The sequence below is a fragment of the Pteropus medius genome, unplaced genomic scaffold (assembly GCF_902729225.1).
Source record: "Pteropus medius unplaced genomic scaffold, Ma_sr-lr_union100, whole genome shotgun sequence".
Taxonomy (NCBI): Eukaryota; Metazoa; Chordata; class Mammalia; order Chiroptera; family Pteropodidae; genus Pteropus; species Pteropus medius.
The window spans coordinates 19,912,577-19,935,414 of NW_024342471.1; positions in this window are offsets into that span (position 1 = coordinate 19,912,577).

A 22,838-nucleotide genomic window follows, 5' to 3' on the forward strand; every position below is an offset into this window, starting at 1 on the left:
GTGATACAACAATTTTTGCATGCTTCCTTGTCACCATGTCTCCACAAGTAGGATTTGAAAGCAGATTTTAAGAAACAAGCAAGCTAGCAAAACTGATATCTGTTAATAATAGAAATTTTAGAAATAGAAAGAAGAAAATTACCCAAGTAATTACTGTTACTATCTTTGGACTATTTCTAGTCTCAATCTCTGTCTGTCTGTCTTTCCCTTTCTCTAAGGTAAGTTTTGTCAGCCTTTATCCCTAAGCGTATGTAATAAAGATCATACCAAATTGAGTTTGTATTCTGATATTTTTCCTCTGTAAAAAATTTTTTTCCCAGCTTTATTGAGGTATGATTGATAAAAATTGTGTATATTTAAGGTACACAATCTGACGTATACATACACATTGTGAAATGGTGCCACGGACAAACTAATTACACGCCTATCACTTCCCACAGTTTGTGTGTGTGTGTGTGTGTGTGTGTGTGTGTGTGTGTGTGTGTGGTGAGCTGCGTAAGATCTGTCTTCCAAATTTCCGTCCTCCAGAATATTGATGCCATAGTCGTTGTGTGCATGTTAGGCTTCAGAGCTTACTTCATTCTGTAACTTAAAGTTTGTCCCCTTTGACCGGCACTGCTTTTGTTTCGCTCCCACCCTCCCCCCCATTTTAGAACGGGGTGAGGAGAATAAAGAAAGGCAAGGGGCAAGTGAGGGAGCCGGTGAGCCCTGCACCGGCAGGGACAGAAATGTCATTACATCTCAGTCCACCTGGAAGAGACTCCTTGTCCTGAGGTCTGAAGTTACCCTCGCGATGAAATGGCCTTCACTCGAGGGGTCCCATGGCTGCGCCTGTGGGACCCTTACCCATCCCAGTGTGAACACAGCGTGTGTGGGGGGAGGTACGTGTGCCTGTGCATTTTACATTTCAAACATTTGTCATCAAGCACTTTGTTTAACGGGCGCCTTCAGAGAGCCAGGCCAGGCTTTGGAGTCCAGAGGCCGGCTTCGATTTCTGAGAGCACATTAAAGACCTGTTTTGGGTAGAAGAGTGAGTCTCAGGCTGCTGAATAAGAAATAGTCCTCATTCATAACGCATGGTCCTTTAGAAGAAAGGGAGAAGGAAGTGTAAATCCAGCAGAGGCTGGGAAGAGGTGACCAGTGATTGAGGAGACCATTGAGGAGAACAGGCTGGGTGCATTTTCTCAGCGGATTCCGCTTCCCTCTGGTTTGGTGAGAGGGGCCCCCCAATGTGTGTGGGGGTGCTCACCTGCTGGGGACGTGGGAAGCACTGCACAGGAAACTCTTAGGGAGTAAGGAACAGGTAACAAAAGACAGACAGACAGAAGCCAAACATTTTGGGGGGATGTTTTCTAACTCAAAGTTAACTTTGCTCAAATATTCTGGGTCCTTGTGAGGTTTTATTTTGGGATCCTCATTTTGGCTGTAGTGTTCACCAACTGAAACACAACTACAGAAACCGGGGGTGGGAAACATATGGGTTTGGGGGGCCTTGACTGAATGACGTTTCCAGCGGCCTAAATATATCATCCAGACGCAGGAAGGCGCCTGTCGAGCACGCCGAGCGACATTTCTAGAGCCGGTAGCTATCCATTCATTGTTGTTCCGTCTTTGATCAATCATGGTGGCAGTGAGGGACTTCTCAGCTGCTAGAAAAACGTTCGTTTTGGAAACACTGCGACAAAATATTTGTAGTGGTTTGAACACTGTCTCCCAAAGAGATATGTCCAAGTCCTAACCTCCAGGAGCCATGATTGTAACCTTAACAGACATAGGGTCTTGGCAGATGCCGTTAATCTCAGCACTGAAATAGTCTTTCTGGATGAGGTCTTCCTGGATTAGATCCTAAATCCAATGTCTAGTGTCCTTCCAAGAAGAGAAGGGGGCACAAATGGATGATGGCCGTGTGAAGACATAGGTAGACATTGGGGCGACGTGGCCAGAAGCCAGGGAAGTCCTGGAGCCCCCAGATGCTTGAAGAGGTGAGGAACAGATTCTCTTCTAGAACCTTCCGAAGGAGCACAGCTCTGCTAACACCTGGGTTTCGAACTTCTGGCCTCCAGGACCGTGAGAGTGAATGCCTGCTGTGTCACCCTCCCAGGCTGTGCTGATTTGTTCCAGGGGCTGCAGGAGACTCAGAGAGCGTTCCAGGCCTCAGTCCCTCTCATTTTGTCTCTCTCTCCCATCAGTTTTACGCTCCGGATACACCGGCTTCCTCACCATTTACCTCGTGGTGGTTTCACTCACGCTGTCCCCTGGCTGCTCGCTTCTAACGGAGCCACCGCCGCCCCCGCTGCTTTTCAGAATTAAGCTCTCCTTATCGCGAAAGACTTCCCCGACACCACCCTCACCCCCCCGGAGCATATTTCGTTCCCCCACATTGTACCAGGATCTTTCTGGGGTCGGGAATAACAACCCGTTTATGTGACTGGCCTGCGTCTCCCACCGGGCCTTACGATTCATTGTCATAACTACTGAATACTTTACTGTCCTGCAGACACCGACCCAGGCAGGGGCGATAGAGAAGTGAACCGCACGTGAGAAATTTTCTCCTTTAAAAAAAATATCCATGTTTGAATACATATTAACAGCCCGTAATTCCTACCGTGGCTTTAAGAATCAGATGGGAAAATAAGTAAAAAGTGTAGAACAGTGTCTGGTTCAGAGGAAGAACTCAGTTCTATTCGTTGTTCTGGTTCTTGTTATTAAGAAGTTATTATTGGAAAAAACAGTGTATGGTCCAAACAGAATATGCCTCTGAGCCAAATTTTGCCCGCGGGACCACTATTTTTTTTTTTTTTGTAAGCAAGAGAAGAAAGAAGGAAGCAGTCGGCGGTGTAGGAAAATGGACATGCCTCTCTGCCACTGTTTCTGGGTCTCTGACCTCATATCTGTGCTTCTCTCTGTCACACACACGCACATGTGCATCTCTTCAGCCCTCTGTCTGCCACGTCACCCCACGTAAATGGCCTTGCACCCAGCTTTCCCAGTGGTTCTAAGGCCACAGGGAAAGTTCTCAGAATCCATCGCCTTCCGGGTTTGAGCTGCCACCTATTGCTGCTGTGACAAATTAACGCAAGCTTTGTGGCTTAAAACAACACAAATTCGTTATCTTACGGTTTGGAAGTCGGAAGTCCAAAAGGGGTCATCAGAGCTGTGCTCTTCCTGGATGACAATCTGTTTCCCGGCCTTTCCAGCCTATGTAAGGCAACATAGTCACAGGTTTTGGGGATTTGGATGTGGACATCTTTGGGGGGCTTCTGCCCACCACTCCCCATGCAACTGGCCGTGGCAACCAGTTTTCCCAGTGCATGTGGGGCTTCAGGGTAGGTTCTCAGAATCCACTTCCTTCCAAATGTGAGCTGGCAGGAGCTGTAGGCAAGACACAGCTGCCACTGGCCAGGGGCCTGCCTTTCCAACCTACAGGATGCTTCTCCATCACAGCTGGTGCAGATGGTTGCCCACAGGTGGGTGAGAGCATCTCCGTCTTCCTGCAGCAGTGTGAGGTGAGGAAAGAGATTTCGATTTCCTTTCCACTCCTCCCCCCGTTCGCCATGAATTCGAGGAGTTGGGCAGGGGAAGGTGAGCAGAGTCTCAGGGGATGCAATGCAGTTTCAATGAATAGAGTTTGGAATGGTCTTTGGTGAAGTGTCCCACGGCTGGGAGGAAGGGCAGGCCATCTGCTGAGCTGGTTTAATTCAGAGGAGAGGTCTGATGGCCACAAGACACATAAGAGGGTTTTGCGAGGCTGCATGGTGCTTTGAAAAGTTGGGTTAGTCGTCAATGTTTAAAAATGGGCCGATTTCATGTGTGGATGCTCATTGTAATGTTTGCAAACCTGGAGATCTCTGGCCACAGGAGGTCTTGCTCCCAGCTGGCCACATGGTTTGCAGTAAGTCTCTGTACCTTTTCAGGTGGGACACGTGTTCTCCGTCTCACCACGGTCCCCACCCTGCCCACCTCACTCCTTCTGCCTCCGACCCGCCCCTGCAGGCCTCTGGGTTCAAGGCGGCTGGTTCTGTGGCTCCCAGGGCTCAGGAATCTTTGCCAACAGGCTGAGGGCAGAGGGCTGGCGAGAAGGTTAAAATCTTATTTGTCTCAGGAGACTCATGTGGGTTCGATGCTTCTCCCCCGGGCCTCCGCTCCTCGTCTCGGTCACCCTGCAGACCCAAGAGTGCAAAGAAGAGCAGCATCTCTGCTATGTCTATGCACACACTGATGTGAGTTTGTCCTAATGCCTTTAGTTCCAGCCCTGTGCCACGGGGCTCCCCCGTGCCTTTTGGCGTGCCGCGTTGGGATCTCCCGGCCTCGGCTTCCAACACAACCCAAATATTTACTCACTCGCTTGATTCTACGACGCACTCAAAATAATCGCCGAACTGTTACACCCAAACCACTGCGACAACATGTCTGCTGAGTAGAGTCCAAGGTTCATTTGCTGTCCTTTTATTTATTTATTTTTTTTGTCATCAAACTGAGGGTTGATAGCCCAAGTGCTAGGTATGAAGTGACTCGGGTTAGCGACCTCTGCGTGGTTGTGTAATTTGTTTGAAATACAGCTGGGTTCCTCTGTTTCTGTTTTCATTCAATTTTAGGGCTTTTCTTTATTCTCATTGATGTAATTTTATTTTTTTAAACAAAATCATGTAAATTTTTTTCAAATAAATATCTTATTAATGATCAACAAGACTCCGGAAGATTAAACTATGTACAACAGTGTCCTAGGTAAAGTGTCACTCCGTCCTCTGGCCCCTCTGCCATATTCTCACCTAACCGCCATAGGTACCAGTTTTATTAGTCTTTGGCTATCAAAAATAACCTATACTTCTTTTTTCAAAAATAAGCAAATACGTATAAAACAGCCATGTTTATCGAGGGAAGAAAGTGTGAAAGTTCCGTGATTTTGAAGGAGATGGACCCGTGGAGCAGGTTAAACATGTTAACGTTTAAAATAAAGTGGGGGAGAGGAAGCGGGTGTGGATGGGGTGTCTGCACTTCCCTCCAGCTCCAAGACCTTCTTCAAGCAGGGAGGGAGCCAGGCCTCACCTGGGGTCCAGGTGTGCTGGTCCCCACTGCTGTTCCTCGTGCCACCCCCACCCGGGGGAGTACGGGGAACTCTAGGGACCCCTGCGAACCCTGCAGTGCTCTCTCCCTCCTCCTGGTGGTCCTCGCGGCTCAGATGAGTGCCCTTCCTCCCACTCTTGGCTTCCTTTTCCCCGCCTCGAAATCTTTTTCTGGTCCCCAGGACAGGTGATGTTAAAAATACCTGTTAAAAATACCTCATTCGCAGACCCGGGTTCCTGGAGGCCCTGGGCCTGCTGCCGCAGTGACTCACCAGCTGGTCTTGGGAAACAGAAATGTCTGGATGCATTTGGCTTGCGGCAGGGCTGGCAGATTCGAAGGTGCTATAAGTGGATTCCAGGGTATAGACCTCCTAAAGCACCCTGGCGAATGTTCCATAGGTGAGGCCTTAAATTAAGTGAAGCTCCATGCAGTGCGGTGGGGGTGGGGAGGAGAGGTGGCCGCCTGGCTGACAGGCCATGGCCTGACCCCGTCTACCTGCACCCTCATCTCCTGCTCTGCCCCCTCCTTCAGCACGAACCCACTGCACTGAGTCCCCTCTGGGCCCATTCCTCTCTTAGGCCTCTGCACTTCCTGTTTCTTGCACCTCAAATAATTTTCCTGGAGCTCTCCGTGAGGCGGGTCACCCTTGTCATTCGATCCCAAAGTCGCCTCCTCAGGAAGCCCTTCCTGACCATATCAGTCAGCTCGGGCTCCCGTGACGAAAAACCACAGACTGGGGGGCTTAAGCAACAGATTTATCGTCTCACAGATTAGAGTCTATAAGTCCAAGATCAAGGTGTCGGCAGGCTCGGCTCCTTCTGAGGCCTCTCTCCTTGGCTTGCAGACGGCCATCTTCCCCCTGTGTCTTCATGCGGTCGTCCGCCTGTGTGTGTCTGTGTCCTAATCTCCTCTTTGTATAAGGACACCAGTATGTCATCTAGTGACATCATTTTAGCTTAATTATCTCTAAAGACTCCAAATATATGACTCCAAATATAGTCATATTCTGAGGTTAGAACTTGACCATGAATTTTGGAGGGACACAGTTTAGCCCATAACACTGACAGTTCTATTTAAAGTACATCCATTATGAGCCATCACTCTATCTCGTACCTTATTTCATGTTCTTCAGAGTATTTATCATGCTCTGAAATTGCCTTAACCAGTGATTTGATCACTTATTTTTTATCAGCTACTCTAGATCAGTGCTGTCCAATGGAAATACCATATGAGTGCAAATGTAGCCAGACATATGATTTAAAATTTTCTAGTTGTCACATTGAGAACAAATAAAAAGAAAATGGGCTGAATTAAATTTATTACTATATTTTATTGATCTAATATATAAAAATATCATTTCAGCATATAATCAATATAAATATTATTAACGAGATATTTTATGGCTTTCTTGTATTAAGTCTTTGAAATCTAGTGTGTGTTTTACACTTAATAGCACATCTCAGTTTGGCCCGGTCACATTTTAAATGTTCAAGGGCCACATGTGGCTTGTGGCTCCACATTGGGCCACACAGCTTTAGAATATAAGTTCCAACAGACGGGCCCCTGTTTCTTTTGTTTGGCACCGTATTCCTTGTGCCCAGCACATATTAGGGATTCAACATTTTACTAAATGACCGAGCAGATAGGAAATGCACTGTGCATGAGTCATACTCAAGGCAAGCTTCATTAACCAGCCAGGGTGGTATTTCCTAAGAACGGAAAGAAGATTCTGAAGTCTCACAATAATAACTCCCAACGACTGGAATCATCACATCCATTGACCCTATTTGCCATCTCTGAGCGAATCCATATTCAAGTTGCACAGCTTTGTTTAGAGCCAGTTATTTGTGGCTGATTGATTTGCAGCTTTGTTACTTATCCGGGGCATGTGTGTTACCAGCATGAAATTGAGACTCAGGTCCTATGTCCCAAGAAGCCCCCTGGCCAGGAGGGGTGGCAAGGACAGCAGCAACTCCTGTGCCATTTCGTCAGGCTGGTAGAAAGTTTGACTTTGGGTGACTTTTTTGCTTCTTAAATATCAGTCGTTTTGGGGTAAGAAACAATTGCAAACTTATCTATTAATTTATCCTGGAGAGCCCACCACCCTTCACCTTGCCTGATTTCTTATTCCGCTCATTGCAGCATTGCTGAACGTCATGTTATGCTTGAATCATGAATTCGGCTCTTATCCATGCTTCCAAAATCCTGTTCCTAACCAAGTGCAAGCAGACCCAAATTGACACATTATTTATAAATCTCATTTAGCTCATTGGTGGTAAGACATTTCTGCTGGAGTATGCAAGCCAGGGAGGCTTTGATCTTGTTTGAGGTTCTCTGCATACAGAATTGTTCATGTCTTTGAGAGCTCAGAGAATGCCTGGAGCTTTAGCAGTCCCTGCAAGGGCTGTTCTGCAGGACCCATCGTCTCTCCTGGGCCCTGGGGCCTTGCAGGCACTGGCAAGGAGTTGGGTTTAATCCGCATGTGCTGGAATGTCATTGGAAGGCTCTGAGCAAAGGAGGGACGTGACCTGACTCAGGTTCTACAGGGTCCCTCTAGCTGTGAGAAGATGGGGAGCAGGGGAACCTGGAAGGAGGGAGGCTCCTGCAACAGTCCAGGCTGGAGAAGGCGGTGGCCCGGCCCCTCTGCAAGTCCATCGGCTTCTCTTGTCACCTTCCCGGCACTGCCCCTGGAGGTGGGAGGAGGAATCACACTCATCACTGCAGTGTTGAGATCTTCTCGAGTTTGGGGAGCAGCCTCAGAGTGATCTACCTGCCAGATTTTTTCTGGAACGTGCATGATAAGGATGAATGAGGTGCCTGCTTGGGAATTTGTAGACAGTATTAAATTATCTGAATCTGAAAAGGAAAAAAAATCTAAGGATCGTGCCAGTCCTTCAAAGAGGAATGCGTGGTCAGTTAGGCTGGAGGAGTGAAGGAATGTTCCAGAACCCTTCAAGCTCCCAAGGTGCTGTCCCACGGCTGTCTGCGATGTCACCATCAGACACCTTGGAGCCGTGCACTGCTCTCGCCCGCCTGCCCTCCTCCCTCCCGCCCACCTGGTGTTTCAGAGCAGACGCTGGGCATGTGATTGCGTTGGGCACTTTTCCCCAACCACGAGGACGTGAAAGGAGGTGGAGCGGAGCAGGAGGCATTCCTGAGCGAGGAGGTAAGAGAAGAGGAATGCATACTTAGGGGGTTCTTTAAAATTGCCCCGAAGCAGCAATTGGCCGGTCATCGGGAAGGGGAGAGGCGGGAAGGAGATTTGCAGGGTGCATGGAGCTGAGCCACCTTCCTTTAAAATCCCTGGGCTCGGTCTCCTGTCACTGGAACACCAGGACAGGAAGCAGCAGCCATTCTGGAGACTGGTAGGGATCTGCGACCAAGGTAGGGCGATGCAGGAGTTACAAACCTGGACTCAGATTCTGACTCGAAAGTCCAGCCCTATTACTTACGAGACATGTGAGCTCAGGCAAGTTAAAGAACCTTGCTGGGAATAATGATTCTCCTTACCTCAGAGAGTTAAGAGGGCTAAATCATCCAGGTCATGGATTGAGCACATAAGGCACAGAGAGGGCAAGGCACTTGCCCAAGGTCACACAGTGGGCACATGGCATAGCTGGGATTTGAACCCAGGCAGCGTGACTCTAGAAGCCACATGCTCAAACACCTCTGAAGAGAAACAAGGAAGGCTTGGCCACGTTTCACTGGCTTATGTTAGCAGTCCACTGAGTTGGGGATCAGTTCATAATCCTACACTCAACATGCTTTGATCACTAATGTCCTGTGGGTCCCTGAAGTGGCCCTGGATGAGCCTGCCACATTTACCCTGTAATGGGACTTCCCTGAGAGCATGCCTTACCGCTGTAGTCCTACCGCTGTGTACCTGGGGCAGGAGGGCAGAGCGGCTAAGAGGGTGGGCCCTGGAGCCAGGGCGCCTGCGTGTGAGGCCCAGCTCTGCCACTTTCTAGCCGTGTGCCTCTGGAGATGCCCTGAGGCCTCGGAGCCTCCCTGCTGAGTGGTGATAAGAAGATTAAATGAATTAATCCAAGAGTCTCTGCTCTCAGACATCTGGTAAATGGAACTGGAGAATTCATCCAAGTGTACTCAGCTGGGGAGAGCGCGAATCGGGGTTGTAACCTGAGACTTCTGTCCACATGCCCCCCCCATCTCTGGAAAATGGAGGGGCCTTGGGGTGAGAAAAGGGGAGGTCTCTCCAGCTAAAAGGCTGTTGGAGGTCTGGGACTCTGTACAAAGGCTCTGCCTCCCAGAGCTAACATCTTTCAGGCCCCCCCGCCCCCCCCCAATGTTGTAACACCTTCTCCCCGGAAGAGCCCACTGGGTGACAGAAAGCTGTCCTATGGTCACCGTGGGGACGGCTCTCCAGGGTTCTTGCAGGACAGGAAGTGCGAGTGACCCTGTCCCACTCTTCCGGGCACAGAGCAGAGCTGGGCGGCCTCCCCAGCAGACGATGGCCTTGCGGAGTCGCACCTGCAAGTCACCTTCTCACCCCTTCCCGGTTCTCTCCCGCCCACCCCACCGAGGCGAGGCAGAGCAGCTTAATCCTGAAGCTCAGAAATGCAGCGAGGCCTTTTTTTTTTTTTAAGTTTCTGCCTTTTTGGAAGCTGGTTTTTATCACTTCTGGGTCCCTTTTCAGAGCCCCTGGCAACGTTTTCTTCTTTTTGAGATGGTATTTTCTCCTGGGAGGTTTGTTTTGCCACCTCTGTGCTGTGCGATCTTGGGTAATGAAAAGAACTCTCGTCTGGGGAGCGTTTTTCACAGTTCCCAGTGGCTTTCCACATACATCACCCTGAGGAGGAGGAGGCGGTGGGGGCTGGGGGTGGTGGGTTTGGTTAACCCATTTCATAGATGATGCAGCTGAGGTTGGGAGAGGAGACGTTTGCAGATGAGGGTGGCCTCTGAGTCGTCTGTGCAGGGCTGATGTTCAGTGTTTAGCAACAGTCAGCCGTGGGGTTGGAGCAGGGCCCAGAGGCCCCAGCTGCACCAGGCACCGGCCATTTAGCTGCGGGATCACAGAAGTTCTCAAGGGGTGCCAGGGGCAGGTCTGGGGCAATAGGAGAGCATTCATCTCTCGGGGCAGGACTTACCTACCAACTGGCGCAGGTCATTTACAGATGGAGCCAGTACGCAGTATTCAAGATCCCTGCGTTGCAAGAAATAATGGAAAAGGGGCAGTGCAAGCTGAATAGGTGAAAGCGACAGACGTCCGGTGCAAGAGCAGTGAGAGCAGATGGGAAATGTTTGCGGTGAGCAGCCCCTCACTGAGCGGATGGGAGGACATGGGCCCAGAGAGGGTCAGACACTTACCTGTGGTCACATAGCAGGACATTAGCACCGGACTATCTCGGGGCAATCAGTGGGTGATCTTTTCTTCCCCAAACATTGACTTTCTAAGAAAACTTCACTCCAATGAACAGGCTCAGTAGATGTTGGCTAATCTCTTTGTTTTCACTGTACACATTGTGTGCCAGTCACTGTGCAGTCATGTTGGCGACAAGGTCTCCCTCCTGGCCAACCACAGCCACTCAGGGGACAAGGCCACATCTTCACTTCCTTGGTGAGCTTCATGTCCCGACACAGCTGTCAAAGCCAAATGTCAAAACTATATAATTCCAAAGGTGTGTTGTCATTGCTTTCAGGCTTTGTCATTCAAACAAGACTTGTCAATCAACCCAGAACCTGTTTTTCCTTCCATGCTGTGGCTATATTTTTGCAACAAGGTGGGACTCTTTCTTTTCTTTTTCGATGACTGCGTTGAATTCTTCCAGCTGATCTGCGCAGTCCTTCAATGTCAAGTGTGCTGAAGGCAGACACCAAGTCCATTTTCAGCATACATCGCCAGCACTGGATCGTCATCACTGCCATCGCCGTCATCGTCACCACGCTGCCTGTCTAGGAAGCTTTACATTTTTAGCCTTTTCACACAGATCATCTCATTTGACCCCCACAATTTATCTCGAAACACAAGCAGAGCAGCAAACACCCCCTTTCCCCGATGAGGAAGTGCAGAGGTGAGTAAGGCGAGGCTTAGCCTATGCACAGCACTGGTTACTGGCAGAGTCAAGTCTCATCTACCTTCATTAATTTGGACGCTCACATGGAGAGTCTGCATTTTCTAACCACAAGTTCGGATGTGCAAAATATATACACTTTTTTCTTAGGGTTGCTCTCGATCTCCCGTTCTGCCCCATGGTGGAAATTTTAATCAAGTCAAAGGAGTCATTTTCAGGTTTTTTTCCTCGGTCATTTCAAGTTTAAACTCAGCTGTTTCAGGATTCCCTCACCCCTACCCCAGGGTGGCATCTATGTGTGTTGTTTAGGACATAAACCTTGGCGTTTGCCCCTTCTCCATGATCTCTGCCGGAACTCTAAAACCTAGATTTCCTCTTGACTTTGGTTGTCATTGCTGTGACTCTCCCTACATAGCTGGTAGGTTCAGTGTGTGCCCCCAAATGCGTGGAGGGGTAATGTCCTCAGGCAAAAGTGACGTATTAGAAATGATAAATCACAGGTGTTAATAGCAGTATATCACCTGCCTATAGTAATAATGCTGAGAAAAAAATTCACAAACATTTAACGCTACTGTGAAATAAAATAGGATTTCAGAGAAGGCCATTCCTTTAGATTAAGTTTAGGAGGGTTGTATGGGCTTGAAAAACACCCAGTATTCCATCTCACGTTGAACACAGAAACAGGAATGGCAAATGGAATAATCGCCATATCACTATTCCCAGGTTTGTGTCACGTGCTTTTCCATAGTCACGTGATCTTTTCGGGAAGAGGCAGGACTTTTATTATTCCAGTCGTGCAAGTGCATTGAAGGGACTTGATCAAGGCCCCACAGAGAGGAAGCAGCAGAGTCCAGATTCAACCTGAGTCTGTCGGATCCACGCCGGTCCCTGCCTCAGATTTTGGATCTCCCTCCTTGACGATCCAAGAAGCATGGTCCCCAGCATGCTTTTCAATTTCTCTGTCATGAAGGGGTAAACGTTTGTACTCCCTTTTACCGTAACTACTCAGAGTATCACACTTTCAAAGTGCAGATGTCATCCATGGACGGTGCGGTTTTAACACCACTTTTTTTTTTAATTTATCTTTTCAAAAGAATAGAGTGAGGATGGTGTAGAGGGCTGGGCTCTTGCCTCTAATCACAGCCTCACAGCCCTTCATCCCAGAGGCCGGCTCTGGCTGGAAGAGTCAGGAGAGACTTGGACAATGGGAAAGAAGGAAACTGCCATGCAACTTCCGGGTCAAGATTTCAGGGCCCCAGGAGGTTCTTGATTTTCATGAGCTTCAGTACCATGGAGGAAGTTTGTGGACTTGGGCCCTAGCTCACCAAGCTCCCCACTGGCACTCAGTGCAAGAGATCTGCAGACCCTTCTTTGTAAAATTCTACACCAAACCTTCTGTCCCTGCCAGTTACAGCTCCGAGGCCCAACTTTAGGTAGACTCTAGTCTTCGTACTAGCTTCACATAGTTTGGTGTAGTGGGACTCAGGAGATCTGTGGTCAAGTTCAAGCCTCATCCTACGTAAGTCTGCATAGCTTCTCTGAGCCTCAGTTTTATCACTCAGAAAACAAACAGTAACCAACGTAAGTGCTTGAGCTGAGCAAATTCACTGGAGAAATTTTACCTAGTTCATTGCAGCTGGAACAGAGTGGAGGGAGATTAGGCTTCAGGAGTGAGTGGGGTCTTGTTAGCCTCCAGAGGTTTGGACTTCTTGCCCTTTGGCAATGGGGATCCCTGAGAAGATTTGGGGCAAGGAACGATGGGAAAGGAGGCAGGAAGACAGGTTAAGATGCTGACACAAGAGTGTGAGCAAAGATGGACCATGGTCTGACCTAACAGGTGGCACTACAGTCGTAAAGAAGTAGGCTGGAGAGGTAACTGAGAGAGGACGAAGTCAAGGTCTTGAAGACGGATCCATGTGGGGCAGGAATGTAAGAGCAGTCTGGGCACCCCTCCATGCTTAATAGCCAAAGCAATGCCTGGCACATAGAGACACTCAAAAATAATCATTGGATGAATGAGCAACTGAGTGAAATATCTTAGTTCTAGATCCTGTCTGATTATTACGAACAGATGAGATCTTCATATGATAGCACAGGAAACTTGTATAAATTCAAAAAGTGGTTTGGCTACTGAAACATCCCAAATTAGCAATGGCTGTAATATAACAGAAATTTATCTTTCTCTTTCATGCGACAGTCTGCATAAGCATATGGGGCTAGTGGGCTAGCTTCACAATCATCTGAAACCCAGGCTTTTTTTCTCTCTCTCTCTTTTTGTTCTTCCATTTTCTATGCATGAATTCTATCTCATGGCCCAAAATAGCTATTCTAGCTCCTGCCACCACATCTGCATTCCAACCATCTCCATTTTATCCGTGTGCCAGCCAGTGGAAAAGGAGAAAGAACATGAACGTCCTATAAGGAGGGGATCCGAAAGCTGTACGCATCCCTTCTAGTGATATACCATTGGCCAATACTCAGTTATATGACCACACTCAGCTGCAAGAGAGGCTGGGAATTGCAGTCTTATTCCAGTTGTCATATTTCCAGTTAAAACATGAAAGTTCTAACTAAACGAAGAGAGAACAAATGTTGGAGGTGAATCTTAATGAAGTGAAGCTAGGGGGAGGAGGAAATCAAAAGTTCCAGGAGGCAAGACTGATGAAGGGCTTCGAGAGTTCAGTGGAAAGTGGGACAACAGATTGCTTCCAGCAGAATCTGCAGGCTGCCACCTTGACCTTTAAATTGAGGCCAACAATTGTGGGAAGGTCACTTCAGCTCTCCAGGCCTCAACTTCCTAATCTGTAAAATGGAAATGACCATACTTCCTAAGACTATGGTTAAAGAGACAATGAATAGTAAACGGTATCTGGTGGTAGGAATTATTTCCTAAACTTTAGGCGTTGCTTCTGCTGAAATGCTTTTGTGGCCATGAAGTACCTGAGCACACGTCTCCAGTGCAGCCCTGTGACAGAGGCAGGAGGAAGGGCTTGGGTATCAGCTCAGGAGAGTGTGGTCTGATTCCCATATCTGGAAGCAGACAGCGGGTGTTTGCCACCAACTATTCCTTCCCCTTCGGCCTTCCCAAACTCCCAGAATTTCCTTCAAGTAAAATCCGCGTCCCAGGCAGTCAGTGCTTTAGGGAAATCTGACTCCACCCCCTTGCTCCGGCGGTGGCCCTGATTGGCTCACAGAGACCCACATGGTCCATTTACTGCCCAGTCATTGGTTTACAGGCAAGCAGCATGTGACCCAAGGGGGGTCCAATCAGGCTGCATCTTGTTTGGGCCCTCGCTCCCCAGCCCTACGATGTGACTGCGGAAAGGTGTAGCTTGGTGCTGACGGTGGAGCTGTGAAATAGGAAACACCTGGGGCGCAGATGGCATTGGTAAGCCTCTGGATCATCCTACCCGGAACATTCTTACCTGAACATTCCTTTTGCATGAAACAAATCCCCTCGATTGTGCCAACCAGTTCAAGTTGCCTTCTCCGTTACTTGCAACCAGAAACACCCCACCGTGATCACTTTTATACCCGCAATTATCCCCTTTCATGTCTGCCTTGCAGAGAATAGTGACTTTTTATTATCCGGTGCATTCGCAGCTTCTCGCCAGTGTCTAGGACACCTCAGGCTCTTAATCATTGTTGAGTTCATGGGATCTGACTTACCTCATGGAACTTGCAGTCTCCCGGAAAAATGAGACATGTGAGTACGAATCTAAATAAGCTGTGAGACAAACAGTGGACAAGCCCTAGCGCTTGTTCTGCAGGCAATCAATGTTGTCTTACTTAATCCCCCGCCTCGATATGACCTTGTGATACTGTTGTGGGTGGGCAGGACACACAACAGATGACAAACCCACTCATACGGACCATCTGGGCTTGGAGAAGAGATTCACGGGTAAGCGGGGAGTTTTTTTCTTAAACAAGTATGTTAGAATTGTATTAAAAGTAGGGGACAGGCCCCAAACACTTTTGATTCCAATGAGACAGAAAATTGGTTGCAAAATGGCTTAAGCAAAAAGAGAGACAGACAGACATAAAATGAGAATATAGGTTGTGTGAAAGAAAAATCTAGGGGTAGATCGGTCTTCAGGCACACAGGTGTGAGCAGAACCTCAGCTTCTGGCCATGACTCAGGCCTGCTTTCCTCTGTGATGGTTTCAATCTCTTGTTCTACCTGGGAGAAAGATGGTGACAGCAGCTGCCACCCACACATGCTCATAGGCTCACAGTAAGTGAGAAAGAGCTGGGGTCTCCTTCCTCATTGGCCCAAGTGCCTGTGCCAGAACCAGTTGCTATGGCCTGGGGGCAGATGTATGTGCGTGTGTGGTGCTTTGATTAGTTTAGGCTTCAGTCACATGCTTCACCCCTTTGGTAGAGTCTTACTGTCAGTCCCTAAGACACTAGGGTACCATTGCCACAAGGTTGAGGGGTGCTGGGGACAAAATCAAGAGCTGTCCTGTCCACTGCATATGTTAATGGCCAGGAAGGGTGGAGACAAAGAGGTTTATTCATTCTTACAGCACATACTCTGGAAGGCCCGCCACTACCAGACCCTGTGCTGGGAAGATGGGGACAAGTGAGAGACAGGGCCTGGCTTTGAAGAGCTCACAGCCCAGAAGACAGGTATGAGTTTTATTCCTGTCTGGCTTGGGATAAGGATAAGGCACAAAGCTGGGCAGGACCTCCAGCCCCACATCCCTTATCTTTCCATACTGTGTCAGATTCCCAGGTCCCATCAAGAAGATGGAGAGGACACAGGCCTTGTCTAGCAAGCTCTGGAAGGATCCAGGGCAGATTGAGCCTCTGTCTTCCTGTCAGTGGGAAACATGGCTTCAAGGACAGGGAGAAATGTAGAAATAGAGAGAAAACTATTTTTTCTAGGTGATGCCTTTTATAAAGGCAGAGATTACTTCTTATTTCTCTGGGCAGCCATGCAGCCTGCACAAGGCCTGTCACGTCGTAGGCCTGCAGTCAGGTTCAACAAGTAATCTCTTACAATTTTCCCACCACTTCATGAGATTTCTAAGACTTGGCCTCAGGGGTGAATATTGCCTTATGATTTGTTTTGATCACTCTACAATGTGAAGCCCAGTGCCTGATACATAGTAGGTGCTCAGCTGTTTGGTTTCCCAGCACCTCCATAAATGCATCGTGTATCACCAGTCCTCTAGAAAAGGGGTTCTCTATCCTTATGACCTTCTTGCCGTAGAGTCAAGGCTGACTGAATCTTTAATGTGAAGAAAGGGAGAACGATATAACGGGCTTCATGATAATGATCACCTGCTGAGCACCTACTATGTGTTAGACTCTGTGCCAGGCACTTGACAAATTCTTTCAAATACCCTACTAACGCTTCAATGTGGGGCTTATTACTCTCCTTTTCTCCTGAGGCAACTGAGATGTAGAGATGGTGAGTAATTAGCTGATTTCTTTAGAGCAGGGATTGGCAAAGAACAGCTCATGGGTCAAATCTGGCCCACCACCTGTTTCTGTAAATAAAGTTTTATTGGCACACGGCCACCACCGTTCATTTACATAATGGCTACATCTGCTTTGCATTACAAAGGCGGAGTCAAGTAGTTGCGACAGAGACCATATGGCCCACAAAGCCTAAAATATTTACTATCTGGCCCTCTACTGAAAAAGTTTGCCTGGTTTAGAGGAAACATTTGAATACTTTCTTTTTGCCAGGCTGGAAGTCAGATCAGGAAAGGCTTTGTAAGCCCTGGTGAGGACTTGAGACTTGGGTTAGCAAAGAATCGCCACTGCAGGGGATCGAACAGTGGAGGGACAGGACTGACTTTGTGTTTCCGGACAGCCAGTCTGGCTGCTGAGGGGGAATTGCTAGCAGCGAGGGAGCCCGGAGGCGGGGAAACCTGTTAGGAGTCCGCAGAAATAATCCAGGTACAAGAAGGCGGGGCCGATAGTCCCAGTGAGTTTAGGAGGGAGAATCAATAGCAGTTGGTGATTGATTGTCTGGGGCTGAAGAGAGGGAGAGAGGAATCAGGGAAATACTTAAATTTGGGGGGTTAGAAGTGTCAGTCACCGAGCTAGGAAACAGGAAGAGTAGAAAGAGCAGCTGGCATGGGGAGCAGGGAGTTTAGTTTGGGAGGTGTTGAGTTTGGGGTGTCTGTCGGACATCTCAGCCAAGGTGTCCAGCGGGAGGTGGTCCCTATGGGTCTGGAGCTCAGAAGGGAGGGGCAGGAGTGCACTAAAAGGTGGAGATTTAGGAGCCTTTGACATAGAGATGCCCGTGGCATAAAGAGTGAGCTGAACAGTGGGGCTGAGTCCTTGAAAACCTATATTCTTGCAGTTCCAGTACCATGTTTCTCCCTCTGTCCTCCTGAGACCCTCTCTCAAGCACCATGCGAAGCTACAGCTGAACAGGGGGTTCCAGCTCTCAGAGTCCAGGAAACGCAGGCCAACCCCCAAACAGCCAGCCCCTACTCCAGGCCATAAGCAGGGAGAGAATTGCCTACCCAGAGTCAGAGATCCTACGAGAGCTAGAGGTTGTCACTCTTCCTGAGAAGTTGACAGCTGTCATGCTGACATGAGCCCTTCCTGGTACCTCACACACCCAGCTGTGTTGTCACTCTGAAGCATGGCTCTGGGGAGCTGGGCTGTACCCCCGCATGGCCGTTTCTCTGGAGTTGTTTCCTCCTGTGGGCTCAGGTGAGCACTTGCCTGTTGGAGAGAGCTGGAACCAGCCCCAGCTGGCCCCGGGAACCATTCCGAGCATATGCAGCATCCAGAAGGCATGCCTGCTGTGGGCCTGGGAACAAATGGCAAGGGAAAGGCATCCCGCATGCTGGAAATGTTTTGCACCTTAAGGCTGAGGGAGTCTTTTCCCTCCAAAGATATGACTAGTGCCACACATTTCTTTTTTGCCTTGGAAGATTTCAAGGCTGCCTGAAACCCCAAGAGGGGTGAAGGGAAGCAGGGCCCTCAGAGCAGGCTGGGTACCTCAGCAGAGAGCAGCTCAGATATCCCCCAATCCGGGAAGAGGCTGGTTTTCTTGGGCAAAACTTTCATTGACTTCTGGTCTATCTGCCCTGGATTTTTTTGTGCCTTCTCACCTTTCTAGTGGGGAATGTTGTCCTCTGTCTGCATGAGGCATTGGGGGGAGGGAAGAGGTGGGGTCTGCACAGGCTCTGAACTCAGCAGGTTTGGACAATCATGGGAAAGATGCTCCCTCTTTCCATGATTGGCACTTTCCACGCTTTTGTTCCCCTGGCTGCCTCCTTGTATGTCTCCCCTAGCCAGCTACTGACTAATGCTTGCTCCATGAGTCAGAAAAATTTTGGTGGCAAATGACAAATTCAGGTCCAACTGACTTAAGCATAAAAGGGAATTTATTGGCGTGGGTCACTGAAAATCTCAGGAGTGGCACCTACTTCAGGTAAGGCTGGATCCAGGTACTCACATGTTATCATCAGAAACCTGTCTGTCTGTCTCTGGGCTCTGCCGCCCTCTCTGCTATTTTGTGTGAGTGAGGACGCGGGGGGCAGGTGGTGAAGGGAACTAGGATCTGGGGGTGTGGGAACTAGAGGCTGTAGAATGGAGTGGGGGAAAAGGTCTTCCACCTCTTCCCTCCCTCTCTTCCTCTTTCCTTTCTTCCTTTCTTTGTCCTCCTCCCTCCCCAAATATTTGGAGTTCCTGTTCTGTGCTGGGCATGCCATTTGGCCCCAGGAGCACAGAGATGAACAGGATAGAAATGTTCCCTATAGTGCTTATATTCTCTTTGGGGAGAAAAATAATAAATAAACAAATAAACGAGATCATTTTCAAGAGATGAGCTAGGAAATGACTGAAGCGTGGGCAGCCACGTTCACCAGGGTGATCAGGGAAGGCTTCTTAGAGGAGGTAATGTTTGACAGATTCTGAATAATGCAGAGGAGTCAGTCCTGGGAGGAGCAGGGGTGGAAGAGATAGGGACAGTGAGCATGGTGGCCTTGAGGTGGCACGGAGCCCCCGGTACTTGAGAAATAGGCGACAGCCATGTGGAGTGAGCCCGGAGATGGAGACAGTGCTAGAGACCACAGTAGGGCTGGGCGGAAGCGGAAGGGGCGGGCCCGGAAGGCCGGGCGAGGAGTTTGGATGGGAATTGAGCATGGCCGCCTCCTAGAAGGTGGGGAATGATGATGCCGGAGCCACGCCGTGGCCCAGCCTTACAGGAAGAGAAAAAGGAAGAAGGACTAATATCCTTCAGCGCCAGCTCTACCAGCTGCCCTGCATCTACGTCCCGGAACCTTCAGAGTCACCTTGAAAAAGGTACAATCCCCACTTTATAGACGAGGAAACTGAGGCTCAGAGAGATGAGTGGTTTAATGTTTCTGGCCAACGCGTAGTAGAGGTATAATTTGAACTCGGGTCTTTTCAACTCCTAAACTCGTCCTCCTACACAGATCTGCCTTTCCCCGCAAGGCATTCCAACGAGGCAGCGGTCCAGAAGTGATTCATCACTTTTCTTCCCGCCGCCCCTCATTTCCTTTCTTAATTTCCACATTTCTGAGCTGAAGCAGGCTGGCATTTAAATTTGCCAGTAGCAGATGGGGGGCGGAGGTGGGGGCAGCATTGGCCCTTCGGAGCACGAAAGATGGGAGGCTGAACTGCACCTGGCCGCTGAGGCTGGCAGGACCCCCGCCCCCCAACCAGCCGCCCCAGACCAGATGCTCCCCACAGCCTAAAAGATGGTGAGGTAGCACGTGCCAACGTCCCTCTTCCCCAGCTCCTGAAATGGTTTTCGAGTAGGAAAGAAGATACGCTTCTCCTGGCACGTAAATGCCACTCGACTTCATGCCTTCCTTTTTTATGAGTGCAGTTGGAAAGTGGCTGCGATCTCTAGAGCAACGGCGTCGGTTTCATCTTCCAAATGCCACCGCAGTCGACGCGGGCACAGGGCTTAATAGCAGATTATTTTTACAGCTCGCGTTCTCCCCCATCTTTGAATCCTGAAAGCATCTTGGTCAGACACGTGCGAGGGCGAGTGGAAGATGGCTGTCATAAACGACCCATGCGTCCTGCGTTATGGGGACTCTTAGGGCCCCTTCACGAGAATCCTAAATTCTGAGTTTGGACGTAGGGTCCCTGACGTGGGCCAAGGCTTGAGAAATTTATTGCAGAAGAAATAGTTGCTATGTCCCCTAGACCTTCTGTAGTAGATGTCTCGATTTTTCCTGCCCAGTCACTTTTGAAAATAGGACCTTAATTCCCTTGGGGGTACTGTTGCCACCTCTGTCCTTGGTTCATGCATTTTGAATGGGGATGAAATCTATCCTTACTGCCCACCCCTATTTTTAGGAGTGGCCAAATTACCCAGGCCTGGCCAGCAGACATATTCTCTCCTCGATCTACCTTGACAATTCAGACATGAACAAGAAACCCAAGCCAGGCCAGCAAGAATTTGGCTTAGAGGCATATATGGGCATTACTAGGAAAGAAAAGTTGTCTTACTGGGAACTGGCTGAATGGGTGAGGTACAAACCAGGAGCCTGTGGTGGCCAGAGTTCTGGGGGAGAGTATTCTTCATAATGAGGCCAATACAGAGGAAAATGGAGCTAAAACTTGAGAGAGAAGAAAATATGCAATAGAGATGACATCATTTGAGCACCTTGATTCAGCCATTCCTGAAGCTAATTAATTTTGAACTTGATAGTTATGAGTTCATGAATTCAGTTTGATGCCAAGAGTACCGACTAGCACTGTTGGTATGATCTTGGTTGCAGCCTTGTCTCTGAATCCCCCCACCCTCACGTTGCTGCAAAGGTACAGCTCATAGCAAGAAGGGGAGGAACAAGGTGTAGACACCATACCCCCCACCAATGCAGACCCCATGGGGGGCTATCTCTTAAAGATTCAGTTGCTCTCTGGGGATCCCTGAGAAGGCTGTTCAGACAGCAGAGCAAGGTTCCCTGCTGGGACGAAGTTGGCAGTTGGAGGGGGGGCAGGATTCTGGGGGCTGCAGAGTGAAGGGGCCCGCCACAACCCCCTCGCTTGCTTCCACAGGGGCCTCAGTCCTCCCAGCTTGCACTCAGCAAGGGCCTCTTACAAGCGCTTTCATTCTGCCAATTCACTCCCAGAATTGCACTTTGACTCAGCAAATATTGACTGAGGACTGTGTCAGGTACTAAGAGTTGACAGAGTTGGGTCTGGGTTCCTCCATCTTTGTCCCTTAGTGATTCTGTGCTGTTGAGCAGGGTCATTATGCTCTTAAAGCTTCCATGTCCTTATCTGTGTAACAGGAATAACAACATCACCTGCCTCAAAGGGTATCGGGGCCCAGGATCTGGCACACAGTAAGCAACCGATAAGCATTTGCCAGCGTTACTATTCCAGAGGTGATCACTTCTTCGTCCCCATGAATGGAGGGGGTGATGGATAGAAGTGGATCAAGTTCTGAAGGGAGAGTTATATAAATGGATTATTTCTGTTATATAACTGACGATGAGATGGACATAAGCTGTAAGTACAAGCAGCTCCAGGAGCCTAGAAGGAGAGGTGTTGACCCATAGGTGGGATTCAGGGAAGGCTTCCAGGCGGAGGTGACCTCTGTGATGAGTTTCGAAGATCGAGTACGAGTTGGCCCAGAGAATAGCAGGGGCAGAAGCTTAGGGACACAGCTTGAGTAGGGAGTGCGCCCAATGTCGTGTTACTAGACAGTGGAATACGACGGACTATGAGTGTCGGGGTGAGACTGGGGAGCCCGATGGGGAAACACAGTGGCAAGAATTTGGAGTGGAGCTTGGGGGCAGGTGGAGGCCCTTGGAGGGTTTTCTAATGATGGAGTAGAATGATCAGATTTGAGTGCTGGGAGGTCCACACCATCCGCTGTGCTGTGAGAAGGTGAGAGGGAGAAGTCCCCTTTGAGGTAGGAGGTTGTTGGTGCCATCTGGACAGAAGCTGATGCAGCCCAGGACAATCCAGAGAGGCAGAGCCTGAGATATTTGGGCGGGAGCAGACCCAGCTGGACTAACCACCGACTTTCCCTCTGGTCCTTCTTTTCCCTTCATCATAATTTAAAAACACATCACACGTGCCTTACAGAATGATGGGTTGTTTACCAGGATCTCTAAACGCTGACATCATCTCTCCCCAAATTAGCCTCATCTTTCTCGGCTAATTTGAGATTAGCCTCACCAATCTGCCATATCTGGGCATGTTTTGCCTTGATCAACGGTTGTCTTTATTTTCATTTTCTTCCCCATCCCCAAATACTGATGCCAGCTCTTAGCTGTATACCTGATTCTCCAAGTCGGTGCCTTCACCCAGATCTGACCGTCACTGCTGAGAGGCCCTTGTCTGTGTCTGTTTCCTCATCTGGAAAACTGGGATACTAGTGACTATAGAATTTATTTCCTATGGTCGAAATCTCAGGAGACATAGTGAGGATTCAGTAGGATAATACGCGTTAATCCCTTAGCCCAGTACCTGACCCTGAATGAACCCTCCTGTCACTGTTGGGAAGAGGAATTGTGTGATCAGCTGGAAGAACCCTTTGCATCCAGGTGACCACTGTTTACAAGGAGTATTTACATGCATCATCTCATTTCACGTAGCCTGGTGGGTATCACTACCCCTGTTTTACAGATGAATTACCTGGGGTTCAATTTGCTCCAGGTCACATAGGTGGGTAAGTAGCAGAGTCAGGACTGAAACCCAAGCCTCCGACTGCAAGCACTAGGGCCAGGAATGGGGAGAGACGAGAGAGGTACCCGCAAAATGTCCGATGGGGTGGTGGTG